The following is a 21,547-nucleotide window of genomic DNA, read 5'->3' on the forward strand; positions in this document are numbered from 1 at the left end:
TCTGTTTGGAGGTGATAATTGTATTGATGTAGGCAAGCTGTTGTATATATAAAAAAAAAACTTTCCAATATTTTGTGAAAAAAGGCTACAATGAAGAATTGAAGTGTTCAGCATTCCTCTTAGCCATTTGGAATATCTTTGGAGAATGTCCCTTGTGCTGGAATTTATTGACAATATTCTAAATGTATTATAGTTTCTGTGAATACTTTTTGCTTCATGCAAAGTTTTCCAAGAACGTGCTGGTGAACGATACACTCCATCTCCAGCTTGCTTATTACCTGCTAATATTGTGTGATACAGCAAAACATTTCATGTGTTTTCTGGGTATTTCCTTGTTTAATCTGTGAAGATTATGTCATTTTGACACCACAGTTCTTATACTCTCATGTCAAAAACATTTCATGATGATCTTCAACTATTATGTCCCTCTTAATATCTCCCAGAAATTAAATATATTTAAAAATTTCACATCTCCCAATGCCTTTTCAATTATTTATTCTAGAAATGTTGGATGAATAGTTACCATGTAGTAAGTGAATGAAATAACCATGATTCCTGCCCTCATGGAGCATAGAGTCCAGGAGAAGAAACCAAACCAACAAAATAGCTGCAGTATAATGGCGAATTGAGTTAAATATGAGGAACCCAATGAGCTATTACAATCTTCAGTAGTGGAAGGAGAGTTAGCATTTAGGTAGTGTGGTTAAGAAGACTAGTTGAGCTGGTCGCACTCAAATTGTGGCTGAAAGGTAAAAAGGAGGCAGCCATGTGAAAATTAATGGGAAGAGCATTCCAGCCAGAGTATGTGAGTAGAAAGAGCCCAATAGAATACTATGCAGCTATAAAAAAGGGTGAGCTCATGTCCTTTGCAGGGACATGGATAAAACTGAAAACCCTCATTCTCAGCAAGCTTACAAAAGAACATAAAACCAAACACTGCATGTTCTCACTCGTAAGTGGATGTTGAACAATGAGAACACATGGACACAGGGATGGGAACAGTTGAGGAGTGGGGTGTTAGGGGAGGGATAGCATTAGGAGAAATACCTAATGTAGATGATGGGGTGATAAGTGCAGCAAACCACTATGATACGTGTATATCTGTGTAACAAACCTGCACATTCTGCACATGTACCCCAGAACTTAAAGCATAATAATAAAAATTTTAAAATTAAAAAAGAGCCCAACGCAGTAGAGTATAGCATGCTCCAGGAATTGGAAAAGGCCACTCTTCCAAGTGTGGTGGTGGACATGAGGGTGGTGTGCACAAGATGAGGTTGGAGAGGTAGACGGGGAGCAGGAATCATGGCTGGTGCCAAAGTGCCCGTCATCAGCAGTCCCCCGAATTGAATTTACACAACCAACATGGCCACTATACTCACTCCTCCCCACATCCTGGATGGAATCTGACCCTCAATAAGCTTATGGCATACAGGAAAACAACAAAGAATAAATGTTTTCTCAAGAGAGGCCAGCTCCCAAGAGAAAGAGAAAGGAAGAGTCTGGCCTCAAATCACCCAGGAATTTTTCATAAATTCATCAATCTAATGAGTCATTTCTCCTTCCCTGTGGCAGAAGAAATGGGGGAGCAGAAGTTGCCTGGATTGTCATACTAATGGAGTAGCCTTAAAATCAGAGGAACACCAGGAGTGAGGAAGGGACTTCTCACAACAGTTGTGCTCTCTCTCATATTCTCTGGAAGTAATAATATAATCTGTCCTTTTATAAAGAAAAATCCTTACATATGTGATTTTTTTTGTTTTTTCCAGAATCTATAATGTGTGTTATTACAAAGTGAACAAGCTAGATATGCCCAAATACATTATCACACTAGACTTGAATGCTGTAACTTGAATAGCCTAAAAATTAAATCCAGCGCCAGCAAGACGAGGACCAGCGTCTTGACAGATCTGCTACCTAACTACAGCCAACCATCTGTTTTCAGAGTCTTCTCTATATTTTGAGTGGATATTGTATATCTGCACATGTATGGTTATATCAAATCTAGTCACTTCTTTCCTCTTTTCCAGAAAACTGCTTTAAAACTCAAATAATGATAAATGTGTAAATAGAAGGATTACCAATAAAGTACAATTTATGTGAATTACCCATGTGTAATTGTTAGGGATTTGTTGGTCTCTGTGTAAAAAAGAATGCCCTTCTCTCTCCAGGTGAAAAGCTGTTGCCTCAGAAGAGCACCCTAACACTGGGTGGCCACCATCCTTTGCATTGGCAGAGTGAGCCAGGAGGCCTAGGCACAACCCGTTGAGTTTGCTGACAGCCAGCCTACCCTGGAGTTCAGGAGCAGCTTCCTAGGAAGACTGGGGAACGGTAAGTGCCCATGTGAGGCCAGCAGCTTTGACAATTCTGTCTTTGGGAAGAACTTATTTTCTGATATCCTAGTCATTCCTGTCATTCTTTCAGACACGACTTCTAAAAAACTGTCAAACAACTACCTTCTGTCTTTATACTTTTTCCGCACATTGCCTATAGCCATAGTACTTCTGTAAATCAGTTACATCTTGCTATCTCTGTCTTTGTGCATGTAAGTGTGCAGTGCTCCAAATGTGAGCTCACAAGCAGAGAGAGAGAGAAGGTGATTTTGTCTGTCTTCAACCTTACCGTCGTATTTCTTTTAACATCAGTTAAAAATAGCTGTTATCAAGTGTCCAGCTGCCAGGAGTCTTTGAAATTCAGTAATTATTAATGGGAATTTTATACAGAAGAGGTAGAAAATGTAAAATAGCTTTGGTTCATAAAACAGGAAAGCTAAATGTCACCAGGAAAAAAATCTATAACAAGTGTGTAGTGAACTATGTGAAGGAAAATCTGTTGTATGCTAGTGAGATTGTTAAATGGAAATCAAGGATATTTGCTATGTTGATGAGCAAATTCTATTTATCTGCATAAAAGCAGTTTATTTCAGAAGGTATGATATGTAGATCTAATTGTTATTATTATGCTAATGTTGGCCATGGTGATTATGAATATTTTACAAAGTTTTATAAAGCTACAGTTTCCCCTTTTTTACTGTGGTCATTCAAAATGTCTTGATTTAAAATTTTAAGTTTTTGTAAACACAATTATAATTTTATTAGCTACTTTATAAACAAGAATTATAAAAAGGAAAAGAGAGTAAAATTTTACTATTTGCTGCACCATATACCTTCTGAGTATTCAACTATTTTAAGGTCTCTGACTAAATACCAGCATATGATACTGGCGAAGATTGAAAGCAGAAATTCTATAGAATGTTTAAATGTCACAGGTGTTATTGGAATGGAAATGAACTTTTTTATACATTTTATAGGTATTACATATAGCTAGAATTTTACACCATATTTTTACACTTTATTTTTTTACTTTATCACCTATCACCTTTTCCAATTTACTAAAAACTAAAAATACCCTCATGAAATTAAGAGCATGAATGGTTTGGCAAATTAAAACAGTGCAGTATTTCTCCTTTTGTGAAGGTATGTGATATATATCATTTTTTAATATTGCTGGTGGGTTGAGCTGACCTAACTACACACTGTGATCCTGAGATGCAGCTCCTATCTGTCAACTTGGAATAGATTTTACTTCTGAGTTACTACTTGGGCAATCTAATTATTTCAAAAAGGAAGGGGGAATCATAAGAGTATGAGTCGTAAGAGTATTATAGAAAATTATATTTTAACAAAAGTGGAGTAGAAAGTTAGAAGCATATAATTAGGACCAGGCACAGTGGCTCACACCTGTCACCCCAGCACTTTGGTAGGCTGAGGTGGGTGGATCTCCTGAGATAAGGAGTTCAAGACCAGCCTCACCAACATGGTGAAAACCCATCTCTACTAAAACAACAACAAAAAATTAGCCTTGCATGGTGATGGGCACCTGAAATCCCAGCTACCTGGGAGGCTGAGGCAAGATAATCTCTTGAATCCAGGAAGCGGACGTTGCAGTGGGCCAAGATCACACCACTACATTCCAGCCTGGGAGCTACAGAGCAAAACTCTATCTCAAAAAAAGGAAAAAAAAAAAAAAGAAAAGAAAGAAACATATAAAAATCAGTCTTCATATTCTTTCATTGACAACATTCATTAAGTTCTGCAGAATTTAAATAGAATTAAGAAACAATTTCCTTTCAGAGCAAAATAATATGGTACACTTTTAGTTAAATGCTTATGTCATTCTGCATATTTTTAAGTAAATTATCATTAAAATATTATTTGGTCTGTAGGAGAAATGGTGTATTTAAATGCTATCTTCATTTCCTTAGAAAATATTGCATATTAAAGAATAACATCCTTTAGCAAGAAAAAACTTAAGCCTTTGAAAGTTATGAATATCCAAATAAAGTTCAGGCATATACCTATGTTTTGTCTGATGATGTTGCCATTGCAACATTTATAATCAAATGTGTCATTTTGGTAAATAACTATAATTAAAAATACAAGAGATTCTATTATTTATGACAATATTTTTGGAGTAACATCTGAGTATATGCTCCATATGACTGAGGTAGGTAATAAAGTCAAAGTTACATGCCTGAGTAATATTCATTGCAAAAAGTTTTGGTGTAGTTTTGCAGAAATAAAACATCTAAATGGCCGGGTGTGGTGGCTCACGCCTGTAATCCAAGCACTTCGGGAGGCCAAGGCAGGCAGATCACAAGATCAGGAGATGGAGATCAGCCTGACCAACAAGGAAAAATCCGCCTCTACTAAAAATACAAAAATTAGCAAGGCATAGTGATGGGTGCCTATAATCCCAGCTACTCAGGAGGCTGAGGCAGGAGAATCACTTGAACCCAGAAGGCAGAAGCAGTAGTGAGCAAAGATCACACCACTGCACTCCAGCATGGGTGACAGAGCAAGACTCAATCTCAAAAAGCAACTTGTGAAGGAAGACAGCCGTTTTCTTTCTAGGGATAGAAGGATTTTTACATGAAAAGGGCATTTACTCATTTTCCCCGTAACAATATTATTGTCTTCTGGATCAAGGTAATTTGCTATGATAGAAGGAGAAGTGTGTGGCTGTTCCATATCATTTTGCTTATTTGAGTGTTTGCGCATCTGATTCAGAAGGTGACCTGACTTGTTCAGATGACACCAGTTTCTCATACTCTTATGTTGTCATTTAAATTTCATTTCATGTTTTGACAGCCTTCCTCAGTAGAAGGCATAGAAAACATCAGACTGCCCCTCTTGAATCTTCATCCTTAAACCCAGATGCACGATTCAGGAACTAATGTTTTCAAAGCCTGTGGTGATACTGAGGCAAATAAAAATCTCACTTTGAATATGCAACTGTAATCGTTTTCAGTTGTAAGCTATAATTGATTTAAATGATAGCAACAAAAGAAACACTTAAGAAAAGTAATTTTAGTTCTCAGTTAAAGAAGTTTAATGTAAGCAGCATTCTTTCAGGTTATACATATTTGTGTGCCAGGAATCATGTTTCCAGGTGTTGGGGGTCATGGAGCTTACACCTACACTATGCTGTCATCACAATTTGTTCTGAGTGATGAAAAACTAAAGTCCAACATTTTACCTGAGTTTAAATGTTACAGGCAAAGCAACCATCATTATAGAGGGTAAGGGTGAGGGTTGCATAAAGGATGTGATATTGAGCTTGAATTAGCAATGTAAGGAGGGGTGTGTACTTTAGGCAGTGAAAAGAACATGCACAAAGTTCTCAAGCTGAGGAACTGCCTGGCATGCTCATGGAACTAAAAGGAACCCAGGTGTCTAGAGCACAGACTGAAAACAGAGAAAAGAACAGGAAGAGATCAAACTGGTGCAATTAGTGAAGGACAGGTCACACAGGACCTTGCAGACACCATTAAAGAAATTTGATTTTTCCTCCAAGTGCAGTGAGAAACCATCAGGGTACTCCAGGTAGGAGAGTGATGAGGTCAGATTTCCGTTAAAAATCATCATGCTGGTTGATGTGTGGAGGTCAGAAGAGATGTAGAAAAGAAAGGATATGGAAAGACCAATTTGGAAGATTTTATACCAGTTGAGGAAGAAGAAAAGAGTGAAGGTGTAGGGGTCTGAGGAGGAACTAGAGACAAGTCCATGGATTCCAGCTGGATCAGAAAGAGAATGGACTGGGTGGGTTAAAAATGAGGATGAAAAAGGCCAACAATGACTCTCATGTTTTTGGATGGAGGAATGTTAATGTTCTCATGTTGATGTTCCTTGTTTTTATGTTTAGTTTGAAGTAGCTGCAAAATATCTAAGATGTATATATCCTGACAGAAGTTCTGTTTGCAGTTTTGGAACTCAGAAATCTGGGCCAAAGATCTAAATGTACAGACATTGGCTTTTAGATGGCAATTGAAGCCAGAATAGTGAATGAGATTGCTCAAGGAGAGAACATAGGGAGGGTTTTTTTGTTTTTGTTTTTTTGTTAAAGATCCTGAACAGAAAGCACCCTGAGGGACTTGGAGCTTTGGTGGCTGGGTAGAGAAGGAGCACCTGGCAGAGGAGACAGAGAAGAAATAGCCAGAGAAGTGGGAGGAATATCTGGAGAGTGTAAGCCTAGGAAAGAAGAGAGCATTTCAATACGTGCCAAAAGCACGGTGAGGTGAAGATTATGAAGTTTCCCTTGAATTAAAAAACAGTAACATCGTTGGTAGCCGTTACAACAGAGTTTTGATAGAGGAGAGGGTAAAATCCATATTGACAATGGTCATTTTATGGATGATTAAAGAAATGGGATTGACAGTCACATACATCTGTTTCCAAAGTTGGCTGTGAAATTGAAGAGATAAATAGGAATGTATAGGGAAAACTGTGAAGTAAATGGCAATTTTTAAAAATGTGATACAGTTTAGCTGTGTCCCTACCCAAATCTCATCTTGAATTGTAGTTCCCATAATTCCCATGCATTAAGAAAGGGAGCCAGTGGGAGGTAACTGACTCATGGGAGAGGTTGCTCCCATGCTGCTGTTGTCATGATAGTCAGTTCCCAGGAGATACGATAGTTTTGTTAAGCACTTTTCTCCCTTTCACTCGGCACTTCCTGCTGCTGTCATATCAAGGACATATTTGCTTCCCCTTCCATCATGATTGTAAGTTTCCTGAGGCCTCCATGGCCATGCAGAAGTGCACATCAATTAAGCCTTTTTCCTCTGTAAATTATCCAGTCTCTGGTATGTCTTTATTAGCAACATAAGAACAAACTAATACAAAATGATAGTTTAAAATTCCTGAGAAAATGCTGAGATGAGATTCAGCAATTTTGTGCAGAGCATAGTCCTAAAAAGAAAAAGTTCTATGATTTTCATGTTAACTGAAAAGAAAGAGAAAAGCATGGATGCTAATGCCGAAAGACTTCATTGGTTTGGTGGCAGTGGCGGGATATTGGAGTATTTGTATGAAGGAAGATAGTCTTGAGAGCAATGGGGAAATACAAAGTCATAGGCTTGAGCTAAGTAAATAATGTTTGAAATAATCCTGGCATTCAGTGAAAAAGAGAAATTAGAGAAATATACAGTAGGGTTGCCCAGCATTACTGAGAGGTTATTAAGATTGATGACTCTAGGTATTGAGAGGGCTGAATGATTTTCTCCAGAAGCTCTAGAGCAGGAAAACTCAGACTATTGTATTAATTCACAAGAGAATGTTCCAAATAGCTGTGCAAGAAACAAAAGTACATGAGACTGAAAGATGATGACAAGAGAGGGACTGACAAATGAGGCCATGGATACTAAGATAGGAAGCAAAGCAAAGACAGGAAGTCACTGATGTAAAGGTCCTGATGGAATCAAATAATAGGTTTAGTGAGAATAACTGGGCAAACAAGCTAGGTGGAGGGAAGCTAGGTGGAAGGAGAGACAGTCGATTGTCTGAATTCTGTATTTCGATGTGGACTTTTAGGTGTAGACATCCCATTTTGTGACATTGAGAGAGGGTAGTTGAGGTGGAGTGGAGGTAAAGGTCACTAAAAATGTGGATATGAAGACATGGTGAGGCCAGATGATGCCATCCGTTGACAGAACTGAGTGGGATGGAGAGAGCCAGTTGCCAAACTCTTAACAAAGAGTCATGTAGTAGTTGGTAGCAAAAACACAAAGTTAAGGGAGACATAACTAGTGCACAAGACTCAAAGTGTAGTTCCCCCTGCCTGCCCGAACAGGGTGAAGAGATGATATACTGGACCAAATGTGGACCAGCATGCAAAGCAGGAGTGTTCATAAATAGTGCTGTCCTGCATGGTTTGAGAGCGAGCAGCAAAGTCTTTGGTCCAATAACTTCCATTAATCCTGTAGGGATGCCTGAATTTTTTATGACAGTCAAGTCTTCAGGAACTCCCCTTGGCCAGCACAGCAATGCTTGGTCTTAGTAGAAATGCATAGTAGACTCTTTGGCACAGTGATCAGAAGATCCTGGGTTTAAAATGTGGTTCTGCCACTGTGGTATATTCTAGCTAACGGTAATGGACATGTTCATTAACATTCTGCACCTTCTGACCCCTCATCTGTAAAATAGGAATAAAAAAATAAGAAGTTCTAATGTCTGGTTGTAAAGATTAATAGAAGTAATGTCTGTAAAACCAGGCCGACATTACCTGTTGCTTATTAAGTATTTAATAAGTAGGATCTAATGGCATAATTATTATTATTAATGTCATGGAGTTCATATACTAATATTTTAAGCTCAAATAACATTAAAAGGCTTTGTGAAGCAAAGCACACTATTTCCTGCCCCCTAACATTATACATTCTGAAATACCCATCAAGGTACTCCTTACTCTACATCTGACTGGCACATTATCTTAAACTGGTTCCACATACAGTCATGCACCACTTAACAAAGTTTCAGTCAACAGTGGACTGCATATGCAACAGTAGTTTTCTAATGTTATAATGGAACTGAAAAACTCCTATTGCCTAGTGGTACCATAGCCACCATAACATCATAGTGCAATTACTTTAAGTTTTAAATAAATCTAGGGTAGCCTAAGTGTACAAAGTTAATAAAGTCTACAGTAGTGTGCAGTCATGTCCTAAACCTTCATGTTTTTTCACCACTCACTGACACCCAGGGCAACTTCCGGTACTATAAGTCCATGCATGGTAAGTGCCCTACACCGATGTATAGTTTTTATCTTTTATACCATTTTTTTTTCTGCTGTACCTTTTCTATGTTACATATACAAATCCTTACCATTGGCTTACAATTGCCTACAGTGTTCAATGGAGTAACCTGCTGTACAGGTTTGCAATAGGCTGTGCCTTACTGCCTAGGTATGTAGTCAGCTCTATCTACTACTGTTATGGTTAGATACATGATGTGGTTATATTAAAGATTTGTTTAAGTATGCTGTATGAAGCTGGTACATCAACAAAGTCACCTAAGGACACGTTTCTCAGCATGACTGTATGCCAGCCCCCAAATTATTCTCTGCTCAACCTCCAGATGTGGAACAAGTAACCTGATTTGATAAAAATTTTATCTCCCTTGCCTAAAACAGAACCTGGATCAGATTAGGTGCTAAACAATATTTCAGTTTAAAATGGTACAAAAAGAGAACTTACAATAGGTTACTAGAAGACATGTGATTGGTTCTTTTCTTCTAAAAGTACTAGGCATAGCAAACCAATGCAAGAGGGAGGTACCCTGCTAATCTAGATAGAATGAGGAGAGTGAAGTCCGCTTTCTTCATCCACTTTAAGTGCTGTCTTTTGTTACAGTGGATTAGAAGGATAGATAATGATATTACAACAATGAGTCTTCAAAAGAATATTTCTAAGTTCTTACATCCCCATATGATGCCACCAAGCAGAGGTATTAACAACAAAATATCAAATACAATAAGAAGATGTTTGAATGACATCTGACAAAGGTTTATAAAACATGAAGTCCTCTAGAAACATATTTAAAAGACTTAGTATTTCAAAGTTTAATATTGGATTAGTATTCAAGGGAATCACTTTTTAAGACATTGAGTCCAATAGGAAACAATCTTGTGAACAAAACTTTAGATTATCTGGTTGCTTGTGTATAGTATAAGTAATATTGGCGCTAATTTGATGGAACGAAGCATTATCAGTGGTCGGGGGTTTATAGAGATGTCTAAGTATTTATTTTTTAGCACGTATTTAAGAAATCTCAACAGAGAAAAGAGGCTCAAGATTCTGAAAGTGTTGAGTTAAAACTTTTTCTGTATTAATGACTGGTTGTCCTAACAAGAGAATCAAATAAGATTATAGAATGGAGGCATTCCCTGCAATAGAAATCAGCTATGTTAATACCTTTGATAGCTAAATCATTGTTATCATACTAGGATGGGAAGGGCAAAGGCAGCCAGCTTTTACCGAGCGTATATGTTTACCAAACAATCTTCTGGACATTATGTGACATATCTCATTAAATCATCTTTCATTAATTATTGTTCCCAACTTTCACACGGTAAAAATATGATACTGAGAAAGGTTAAATTGGTACAAAAATTTAAAAAATTATATATATGTATATATAGTGTATGTGTTTTTGTGTGTATATTTATATATATGCATACACATGTGTGTATATGTATATGTATACATATACATATATATGTATGTATACATATACATATATAAACTTCACACACATACATATATGTGTGTGTATATTTATATGTGTGTGTATATTTATATATGCATACACATGTGTGTATATGTATATGTATACATATACATATATATGTATATGTATACATATACATATATAAACTTCATACACACACATACATATATATGAAGCTATTAAGTGACAGAGTTGAGGTCTCAATTCTGTCAGATGCCAAAGCCAGTATTTTGATCCCTGATATATGAAACCTCAATTTATCCTTGGATTTTCTAGAGAGCCCTGGACCACTAACCTATTCCTTGCAAGTTCTTAATGGATTTGTTCTGATATTGACATAACAGATAAGGCAGTTAAGAGTTTAAAACCAAGGAAGGAACACATGATTTATGAGGACTTAGAAAATTCAGCAGAACTACTAAAACAACTTTTGCCAAAATTTATCATTTTCTTTTGATAGTTTTTAGGTTGATAAAGCAAGAGGCAGGACTTTAAGCTAGTATCTCTATACCAACTCTTCTATCATAATAAACCTGTGAGCAAGATGAATAAATGGAAGCTAATTGATAGTAGAAATGAGCAGTACTGGTACTGTGATTGTCTATTCAATAATTGTATTGATGAATTAAGATTAAATGTACTGTTGTGTAAATTCTAGATTTTTTAGAGGAGTATTTTAAAAATGTATAAAACATTAAAATTTTTCTGTTTGTAATATTTTAGAAAATATTTTGGATGAATAATGTATTTGAAATCCTTACATTTAAAAAAATCACAACTACATTTATAACTGCAAGTCTACATTCTCTGACTTCTCTAAATAAATACAAAATTTAATTAAGAGCTATCCATATAATGGTAGACATTTGGAAAAGAAAATTACCCATATGGCTCACCTCTTTCACTGGGGTAATTTATTTGTGGATTGAACACTCAATAGATAAATCATTCCACATCTAAGAGATAGTATCAATCAGAAATAGTCTTCCTCTAGAGGAAGCCTCTAAAAGTATTAGAGTTCCTGGATAACTTAATTGGTCATGAAACAAAACATTGCAAGAGAAAGTAAGTTAAACATCATATGGAGAGTTTATTCTACATTAGTACTTTATATTAGAAAAATCTGATTTTAAAATAGTGAAAGTGGTATTTCAAAATGATTTTTCTTTATTTCTAATTTCTTAATGTTTAATAGCATATAAAAAGGTAGATATCAAATGGCCTCTATATGTGCTTAAACTTGGTAATATAACAACTCCTTCAGTAAGCAGCTTATTATAAAAGATACAAGTCAAAAAAAAAAAAAAAAAGGCAATGCAAACAGAGACATCAATATGTTTTCCTCAAGTTTAAAATTAGTATTTATTTTGGAAGTTTCCGTTAACTTCATTATTCTATCTCCTTCTTGGTAGTCAATTTTTTTGTTTAGGGCTCTCTTGATTATACCCTGTCACTTCAGGGAAAGTTCAAGAGAATAGTGCATTATTGATATTACAGAAACGGTTGTTACTGATCAATATGTTTTGAACCACATACAGGTTATATCTTTAAGGACATAATTCATCAAAAACAGGCTTACTGGAGCTCCTCATACTATTTTCATTGATTTTTTTCCTCTCTAGGTAGACATGGTAGATAGTCTATATGTGACACAAGAGTTATATTCAAAATAAAGAAGTCAGTCAGTTACAAAGAAAAAAATCAAGTATTCTAAAAGAGGAATATGATTGAATTAAATTCTTATTCTCATAGAATCAAATTACTTATAATTATTAAAAATATTTCACATAAAGAATACCAGATTCTAGGAGTAAATTTCATTTGTGACTACTTGAAATAGAAGTAGAAAATTACTTTTATTTAGTTTTTCTATTACCACTACATAGCTTATTTTTAAATTTAAAATTAAGTATACATATATATTGACAAGTATGTGTTTTACATATTTCTCTGTTAAAGCAAATTTTAAAAGAACTAGTGGAGTTCACATTATAAAAATGTCCTAAAGTAATTCCTATTGTATCGCAAATAATTGGTTTATAAAGAGAATAATAACCTTCTAATCTTGCAAATCTGTATCCTCGTATACAACGTTAGCTTAAAAATCAAGATAATATATTCTTTTCAATATTCACCAAGAATCTGAAATAATAGTTAAAGGAAAGTAACATATCTTAAATTATTTTACAAGATAGAATATTACCGCTCCTCAGAAATAGGAGGAACAAAACCGATCTTTAAAGTGAGGTTTGTTGCTTTTAGAACAGTGAATTAGTGCAGATATTTTAGGTCACAATTTACATTTTAGCCCCAATATCTGCCCCAGTAGTCCATTATTCTAACTTTCAAATTAAAGGTGCAACCCAACCCATCTCTGTTGTAAACTGCTTGAATTAAATGTCCTCCTGGGTAAAGAAATGCTTTTTGAAAAAATGAGAGATGCATGCATTGTAGCTCCCTGTGACAACTTACTCAAATAGCCATGGAATGCAAGAACAGTTTACTTTGCATATTCTCTCTCTCCTGGTTCAACCTTAATTTGAGAACTTATGACCACATGGCCTCCCCACTGTTTCCTCAAAACTTCTTATTAATCCAATCCATCTGATGCATTGTCCAGTATAATATAATCTTCCATAGAGATTTTCTTCCTTGCGTGATTGGTAGTACATTGCTTTGTATTACTGAGTAGTAGTTCATCAAATCCATATATTTGATGTATTTATTCATGCACCAATGAATGGACTTTTAAGTTGTAATCCATTCCTTTGCTATTTTTAATAAAGTTGCTATGAATTTTTGAGTACAATTGTTGCTGCGGACATATATTTTCATCTCCATTGAGTAAATACCTAGAAAGTGTTATTTTTTTGTCTTGTGTCAAGTATATATTTACCTTTAAGAAACTGCCAAATTAGGGCCGGGTGCGGTGGCTCAAGCCTGTAATCCCAGCACTTTGGGAGGCCGAGGCGGGCGGATCACGAGGTCAAGAGATCGAGACCATCCTGGTCAACATGGTGAAACCCGTCTCTACTAAAAATACAAAAAATTAACTGGGCATGGTGGGGCGTGCCTGTAATCCCAGCTACTCAGGAGGCTGAGGCAGGAGAATTGCCTGAACCCAGGAGGCGGAGGTTGTGGTGGGCCAAGATGGCGCCATTGCACTCCAGACTGGGTAACATGAGCGAAACTCCCTCTCAAAAAAAAAAAAAAAAAAAAAAAAGAAACTGCCAAATTACTTTCCAAAGTTGCCTTAACACTTGGTATTTACATGAGCAATATATGAGATTGTTATTTGTGTCACATTTTCACAAAAACTTAGTATTGTCAGTCTTTTCGGTATTGGACCCTCTAGGGGTTGTATAGTGATATCTGATTATGGTTTTAATTTGCATATCCCTAATGATTAAATACATTGAATATGTTATGTGTTTATTAGTTATGGAATATCTTCTTTTGTAAACTGTTCAACTCCTTTGCCCATTTAAAAATATATTAATATTTAGCATGGAGTTCTTTCTATATGTTCTGCAAGTAATTTTGCCAGAGAACAACTTACCTTTTCATATTTTGAAAAGTATCTTTTGAAGAGCACAAGTTCTAAAATTGATTGGGTAGACTTCATCATTATTTTATGATTTGAGTCTTTGGTGACTTACATAAGAAGTCTTTCTCTATTCCAAGAAAATCTCCTATATTGTCTTCTAGAAGTTACATAATTTTGGTTTTTATATTTTGATTTTTTATTCATTTCAGGTTACTTTTGGTAAATGGTATGAGATAACAGTCATTTTTTTTTATGTATGGATATCCAATATTTCCCACATTACATGTGAAAAAACATATACTTTCCTCTCTGAATTACCTGGGATCAGAAATTGGCCACATAAGATGGGTCCTATTCGTAGACTCCATTCCGTTCCATTGGTATTTATATATTTCTTTATGCCAGCATTGCATTCACATAGTTTTAGAGTAAATCTCGAAGTTAGGTATTATAGATACTCCCACGTTGCTTTTCCTTTGAAAATTACTTTGGCTATTTTAGCTCCCTTGCATTGCTATGTAAGTTTTAGAGTCTCCTTTTTAACCTTAAAAATCTGTTGGAATTTTTATTGGAATGTCATTAAAATATGAACCAATCTGGGAAAATTGATATATCAAAGATATTGAGTCTCCTGCTCATGGCATCTCTCTTCACTTATTTACACTTCACTTACCTCTCTTCACTCTTTTCCATTCAACAATGTTTTGTAGCTTTTGGTATAAATATCTTGTATGTATTTTAGTCAGTTTATCCTTACATATTTCATGACATTTGATGCTACTTGAAATGACATGGTGGTACAAATTCCACTATTAAATTGTTTGTTACTAATATGTAGAAATACAATTGACATTTGCAAATTGGCGTGGTATTCTGCAACATTATATAATTCACTTATTAGTTCTGTGAACTATTTTGTAGGTTTCATGGGATAATTGAATAGATAATTTTGCATCCTCTGAATAAAGACAGTTTTAATTCTAATTTCCAAATTCCTAGAGTGAAAATATGAGTAGACATGGAGAAAATAGATGACCTGCCTTATTACTGATCTTAGGGAGAAAGCATTCAGTCTTTCACAATTAATATGATTTTATCTGTAGGTTTACTGTAGCCAGCATATAGTGGAGTGTTTCACTTTTGTATTACATGATGATCCATACCTTTTAATAGGTGTTTATTTACCTCTAGATATTTTTCTTTAACTATTTTAGGTCATACAAATATATTTATATTTAATGTCATTATTGATGCAACTGGTTGAAAAATCTCCTAATTTGCTATATTTTTCCATTTTCCCAGACATTTTTTCTCTTTTTTCTTTTCTTTTCTTTTTTTTGTTACCATTTTTTCTGCCTTAATTTGAATTAAGTTAGTATTTTCAGTATCTCATTTAATCTGTATTATTGCCTTATTGGCTATAGATTTTTTTTTCATGGTTGCTCATGGTTTACATTACACATAGTTATCAGTTATCTTTTAAAGATATTAAAATTTTAAGTTTATTTTCTATTTATTACATAGTGTACCTATTGTTCTTTATGTCCATCCAAATTTCTGACATTCATGATTTTCCTTTTGCTTGATAAGCATCCTTTAATATTTTTGTAATGCTGATAATGAATTCTCTCAGATTTATCTGAAGAGAAAAGACTTCATTGTATCAGATTATTAAAAAAAAATGTTTTCACTAGAAATATAAAATTCTAGGTAGACATGCTTTCTGTTTATCATTTTTCTCCAGGATAGAAAGATCTTGCTTCTTTGTCAACCAGCTTTCATACCTGCTGTCGCAATGTCTATTGTAACTCTTATTTTTCTTCTGCTATACCTGTGTTTTTTTCTTTGTCTGCTTTTAAAGCTTTTCTCTTTATGGTTGTTATTCAGCAATTTAATTATTTTGTACCTTGGTGTAGTTGTATTTGTTTATGGCACTTAAGATTGATTGGGTTACTTTGGTTTGAGGGATTATAATTTTCTTCAAATTTGGAAAAAAAATTTTAGCCATAATTTCTTCAAATTTTTCTATTAGGCTACTGCTTACTGGAACTCTATTACACCTATGTTAAATAGCTTTCTCTACATGTCGTTGATGCTCTGCTGATTTTTCCTCAATCTTTTCTCTCTGCACTTCATTTTGGATTATTTCTATGGCTACAATTTCAAGATCAATGATTTTTTTCTGTTACAATGAATTATCTGCTGTTTAATCTTACCCAGTTTGTTTTTCATTTTAAATATTGTATTTTTCATTTTCAGACCTTCTATTGGATTTCTTTTCTCTATCCTTCATATTTATCCTCATTATGTTTGTGTTTTCCTCAACATTCTTGAGTATCTGGACTAAGTTTGTAATAGTTGTTTCAGTGTTCTCTCCGGATAATTCCGTCTTTTATCATGTCTAAATCTGTTGATTCAAAGGCTTGATGATTATTCTGGATGTGAGTCATATTTTCCTGCTTCTTGGTGTGCCTAGTAATTTTGAATTGGATACCAGACATTATGAATTTTACATTTTTGGTTTCTAGAATCTGTCGTACATGTTCCTTTCCAACAAAAGTATTAGGCCCTGTCCTGGAAATCGTTAAGTTACTTGGAATTGACTTGATCCTTTCTAGATTTGTTTTTATGTTGTGATAGGAAAGGTCCAAAGCAACTTGTACCAGGACTAATTTAATCTCAATACTAAAACAATATCCCATTTGAGAAATATGCAAAATTCTTTACACACCATGATATCTTTCCTTTTAGATGAGGAGAACATAAACTCCTCGGAACCCTGCATAATATCTGGGAATTTCCAGTAGTAGTTCTTTGGGTAGTTACCTTTTATTCATGTATAAATTAAAGATTCCAGGGGATGGGACCCATTTGCCGACCTCCAGACTCCTTTCCAATTCCCTGCCCTACATGTCATGGTGCCTTGGACTCCCTAAACTAAGTTCTCTGTCTCCTCTACCAGCAAGACGGTTAGGCTCTTTTGAGGTTTCACTTCCTGTGCTGTGGGTTGAAAACTGCCACCAGGTAGTAACTTGGGACAATCTTAGGACTCACTTCTTTATTTCTTAAGGATCAAAATCCTATAATTGCTGTCATCCAATGTCTGAAAACTGTCATTTCAAATACTTTGTCGGGTTTTCAAATTTTTTAAAGGCAGGATGGTATATTTGGTCCATGTTATTAAATTGTTCCCAGAAGCAGAATTTTTTTTTGTTTGTTTCTTTCGGCTTTTTTCCTTCTGAAGCACACCTCATGTGTCATTCCCACTGGCAAACTCCTACTGACCACATTTTTCCAACTGAGCCAAGTTCCCATTCCGTGCGTTTCTGTTTGTAGGGATTGTAGTTATGACACTGATTTTACATTGCATGCTGAGCTTTGGTATACTTTTCTGTATCGCTGTATAATGTGCTCCTTAAGGGCAGGAACTGGCATGTATTTATCTTATTCATCCCTGTGGCCTCAGTACTAGGGTATCACCTGTATTGGATTGAATAGATCAAATGTTACTCCACAACAAACAGCTTGAATTATTCTATCTCGTCTATGTAGTAAGCACACATATCTCCTCTTAGTATTCAAGACCCTTGGTAACATGGCTTAATTCATTATCATAGTCTGACCTCTCTCACAAGAGCCTTATGGCCCAGCAAAGTGTAAGCCCACAATTTATAAAAAACAGCATTTCCCTCCTGCCCCTGGCCCTTTTTTAAACGTAATTTATTAATGTCCTTTTCCACCAATTCTATCTATCAAAATTGTAATGTCCTTTTCCACCGATTCTATCAATCAAAATTGTTTCCTTTAACATGCATGTCAAATACCACATCTTTCCTAATGCTTATGCTGGTTGACCAGCATTTGTAATACCCTCCCAATTTATTTACCCTGGTCATGTGTCCTACTTTATCTTTCCTGTTGTATACATTCTCTCTATTTTATAACAGTCTGTGCATTTCCCATTCTGTGAATATTTCCTATTCCATCATATTCCAGGGCTGTGTTAGGCTTACCTACAGCCCAACCCAATTCACCTATCTTCATTCAACTGGATTTTTCTCTCTTTAAGGTAAAAATTATGTGCTTCTTTTTTTAGGAGCTGTATTTAAAATAGTAGGCATTCAATAAGTGTTTGTTTAATAAAACATGGACCTCAATATTAGAAGATTTTTGGTGTTGTGATTGTTAGTAGCAAATTTCTTAGTGTACTGGCTTTATTGAGATATGGTTCGTAACCCATAACACTTACCTTTTTCTGAAGTGGACAGTTCAGTAGTGTTTAGCATTTCCACAGGGCTGTGCAATCATCATCTTTACTTAATTTTAAAACGTTTGTATCACCCTCCCATAAAAAGCCTGTAGTCATTAGCAATCACCTTTCATTTTCCCCTCCTTCAGTCTCTGGCACCTATGAGTCTACTTTCAATGTCCGTCACTTGCCTACTCCGTATAGTTTATGTAAATAAAATCATACAAGATGTGGTCTTCTTTGACCAGGCTTCTGACTTAGCACAATGATTCCAAGGTTCATCTGTACTGTAGTATGTAGCAGTACTTTTTATTCCTTTTTTAGGCAAACAATACTCCACTTAATGAATATACTACACTTTGTTTATCCATTTATAAGTTGGTGGACAGTGAGTTGTTTCTACTTTTGGATTACTATGAATAATGCTACTATGAACATTTGTGTAAAAATTTTTGTGTGGACACAGGTTTTCATTTATCTTAGATATATATCCAGAAGCAGAACTACTGACCCACATGGCAAAATCATTGCTTTCCATTTTGAAAAAGTGACAAACTCTACTCCAAAGTACCTGTGTTATTTTTATAATACACTAGCAATATACAGAGGTTCCGATGTCTTCATATTCCCAGTAACAATTGTCATTGTCTGTACTTTTTATTTTAGTCAGTCCTGTGGGTGTGTAGTGGTGTCTCATTGTTTTCGTTTGTCTTTGCCTAATGGCGACTGGTGTTAAACATCTTTTCAGGTAGTTTTTGACCATATATATGTCTTTTGAAAAATTAGAAATATCCATTTAAACTCTTGACCCGATTTTTAATTGGACTGATTGTGTTTTTATTGTTGGGTTGTAAGAGTTCTTAAAATATGCTAGATGCAAGTTCCCTTGTCACATATATGATTTGTTAGTATTTGCTTTCATTCTGTGCATTTTCATTTTCATTTTCTTGCTTTCTTAGAAGTACATTTTTTTTTTTAATCTTAAAAAATAGTCCAAGTAGCCAGGAGTGGTGGCTCACACCTATAATATCAGCACTTTGGGAGACTGAGGCTGGTGGATCACCTGTGGTCAGAAGTTCGAGACCAACCTGGACAACATGGTGAAACTCCATCTCTACTAAAAATACAAAAATTGGCTGAGCATGGTGGCTCACACCTGTAATCCCAGCTACTTAAGAGGCTGAGGCAGGAGAATCACTTGAACCCAAGAGGCAGAGGTTTCAGTGAGTCCAGATCATGCCATTACACTCCAGCCTGGGCAACAAGAGAAAAACTGTCCCTCCAAAAAAGGTCCGATTGATCTATTTTTTATTATTTATTATTTTGGCGTCATATCAAAAAAAAAGCTTTCATCTAACCCAAGATCAAGCATATTATCTCTTATGTTTTCTTCTAAGAGTTTTATAGTTTAAACTTTGTTTGTGACTGTAATTCACTTTGAGTCAATTTTCTTTATGTTGATTATTCTTAAACTTCTCTCCTTGGAAGACAGTCAGAAAAGGTGACATCACATTAAGTCAATTGCAAAGAACTAACTAATTTTAGAATTGTAAAAATATGCAAAAATATTTACATACATGTTATATTTCTTTCTTAGAAGAATTCTAGAGCCCATAAAACTTATGCTTTAAAAAGTTTGATTTTTGTAGGCATATATGGCACAAACCACAATTAATTTTTTTTTTTTTTTTAAGACAGAATCTCGCTCTGTCACCAGTCTGGAGTGCAGTGGCACAATCTCTGCTCACTGCAACCTTCATCTCCCATGTTCAATGGATTCTCTACCTCAGCCTCCTGAGTAGCTAGGACTAAAGGCATGTGCCACCACACCAAGCTAATTTTTGTATTTTTAGTAGAGATGGAGTTTCATATGTTGGCCAGGATGATCTCTATCTCTTGACCTCGTGATCTATCCACCTCGGCCTCCCAAAGTGCTGAGATTACAGGTATGAGCCACCGTGCCTGACCAAAAACTGCAATTACTTTTACAGCAACCTAATATTTTAAAACATCAATAGCACTGACATTCCCAAGACCTCTGAATAGTACTGTAACTCCTTCACTTTAGTAGCACTTACAGTGAGCATTGGATGGAGGAAAGTTCATATGAAGAAGTTGCTAGACGCATGCATCACATCACTCCATATCACCAAGTCAAGGACAGGGCCACAGTGGTTTTAGGTCCCGCTATGACACTGTGCCATTTGCTTTTCCTTGGGAAATGACCTATTCCCTTCTAAAATGACTTATTTAAAGCTCTTCAATTGACTCCACATTTTGCCTTGGAATTGTGCCTCAGAAGCCACCTACATTGCTTGGAATTCTTGACATCCACCTAAATGTGTATGGACTATTGTCTATGTGGAAGAAGGCTGAGTCTCCTGGATTTTATTTTATTTTATTTTATTTTTTATTTTTTATTTATTTATTTATTTATTTATTTTGAGACAGAGTTTCACTCTTGTCCCCAGGCTGGAGTGCAATGGTGTGGTCTTGGTTCACAGCAACCTCTGCCTCTTGGGTTCAAGTGATTCTCCTTTTCTCAGTCTCCTGGGTAGCTGGGATTACAGGTACCCGCTACTGCACCCAGCTAATTTTTTAAGTAGAGACAGAGTTTTGCCGTGTTGGCCAGGCTGCTCTTGAACTCCTAACCTCAGGTGATCTGCCTGTCTCAGCCTCCCAAAGTGCTGGGATTACAGGTGTGAGCCACCGCACCCAGCCTATTAGTATATGTTTAAATCACCATGTTATCCAAGGGATTAGATCACAAACATATTATGACTAATGTCTAGTTATTATAATTTATTGTTCCATTTAAATAAATTTAAAAAATTAGTATGGTACAAAAAGTAATTTAATAGAGTAAAAAAATGTCAAGTTGCAAAGTATCTTTCTAGAGAAAGAGGTTCAAGTGTGGATGGGGGAGAAATAAGGAAAATGAGCATAAGGTGACATGTACAGGAAAATTGTAACTCTGGTGCCTGAGTCAAAAGGAACAGAGAAGAATGCAAAGAAAGAAGCAGCTGAGGACTCATTAGCATTAATAAATATTTAAAAGATGTTTGTGATGTGAGTGGTTTTTAGTCTTAAAAAATCTTCAGTTAGTGATTTTTATGACAATAAAAGTTGTCATTCAAAGACACAGATATTTTCAGTACTTTTATCTGGATTGACCCTATATAATAC

General features: G+C 35.4%; 1 protein-coding gene across 14 annotated transcripts in view; it reads left to right on the forward strand.

Annotated features, from left to right (window-relative positions):
- Window positions 1-21,547, forward strand: part of TENM3 (teneurin transmembrane protein 3) — a 2,726,163-nt gene that overhangs the window by 1,380,638 nt on the left and 1,323,978 nt on the right. For all 14 annotated transcript variants that reach the window (XM_074396661.1, XM_074396660.1, XM_074396665.1 and 11 more), the window contains exon 6: window positions 2,172-2,331. The gene's annotated coding sequence lies outside the window, so the exon portion shown is untranslated. The remainder of the gene's footprint in view (window positions 1-2,171; window positions 2,332-21,547) is intronic.

The sequence above is a fragment of the Saimiri boliviensis genome, chromosome 3, assembly GCF_048565385.1.
Source record: "Saimiri boliviensis isolate mSaiBol1 chromosome 3, mSaiBol1.pri, whole genome shotgun sequence".
Lineage (NCBI taxonomy): Eukaryota > Metazoa > Chordata > Mammalia > Primates > Cebidae > Saimiri > Saimiri boliviensis.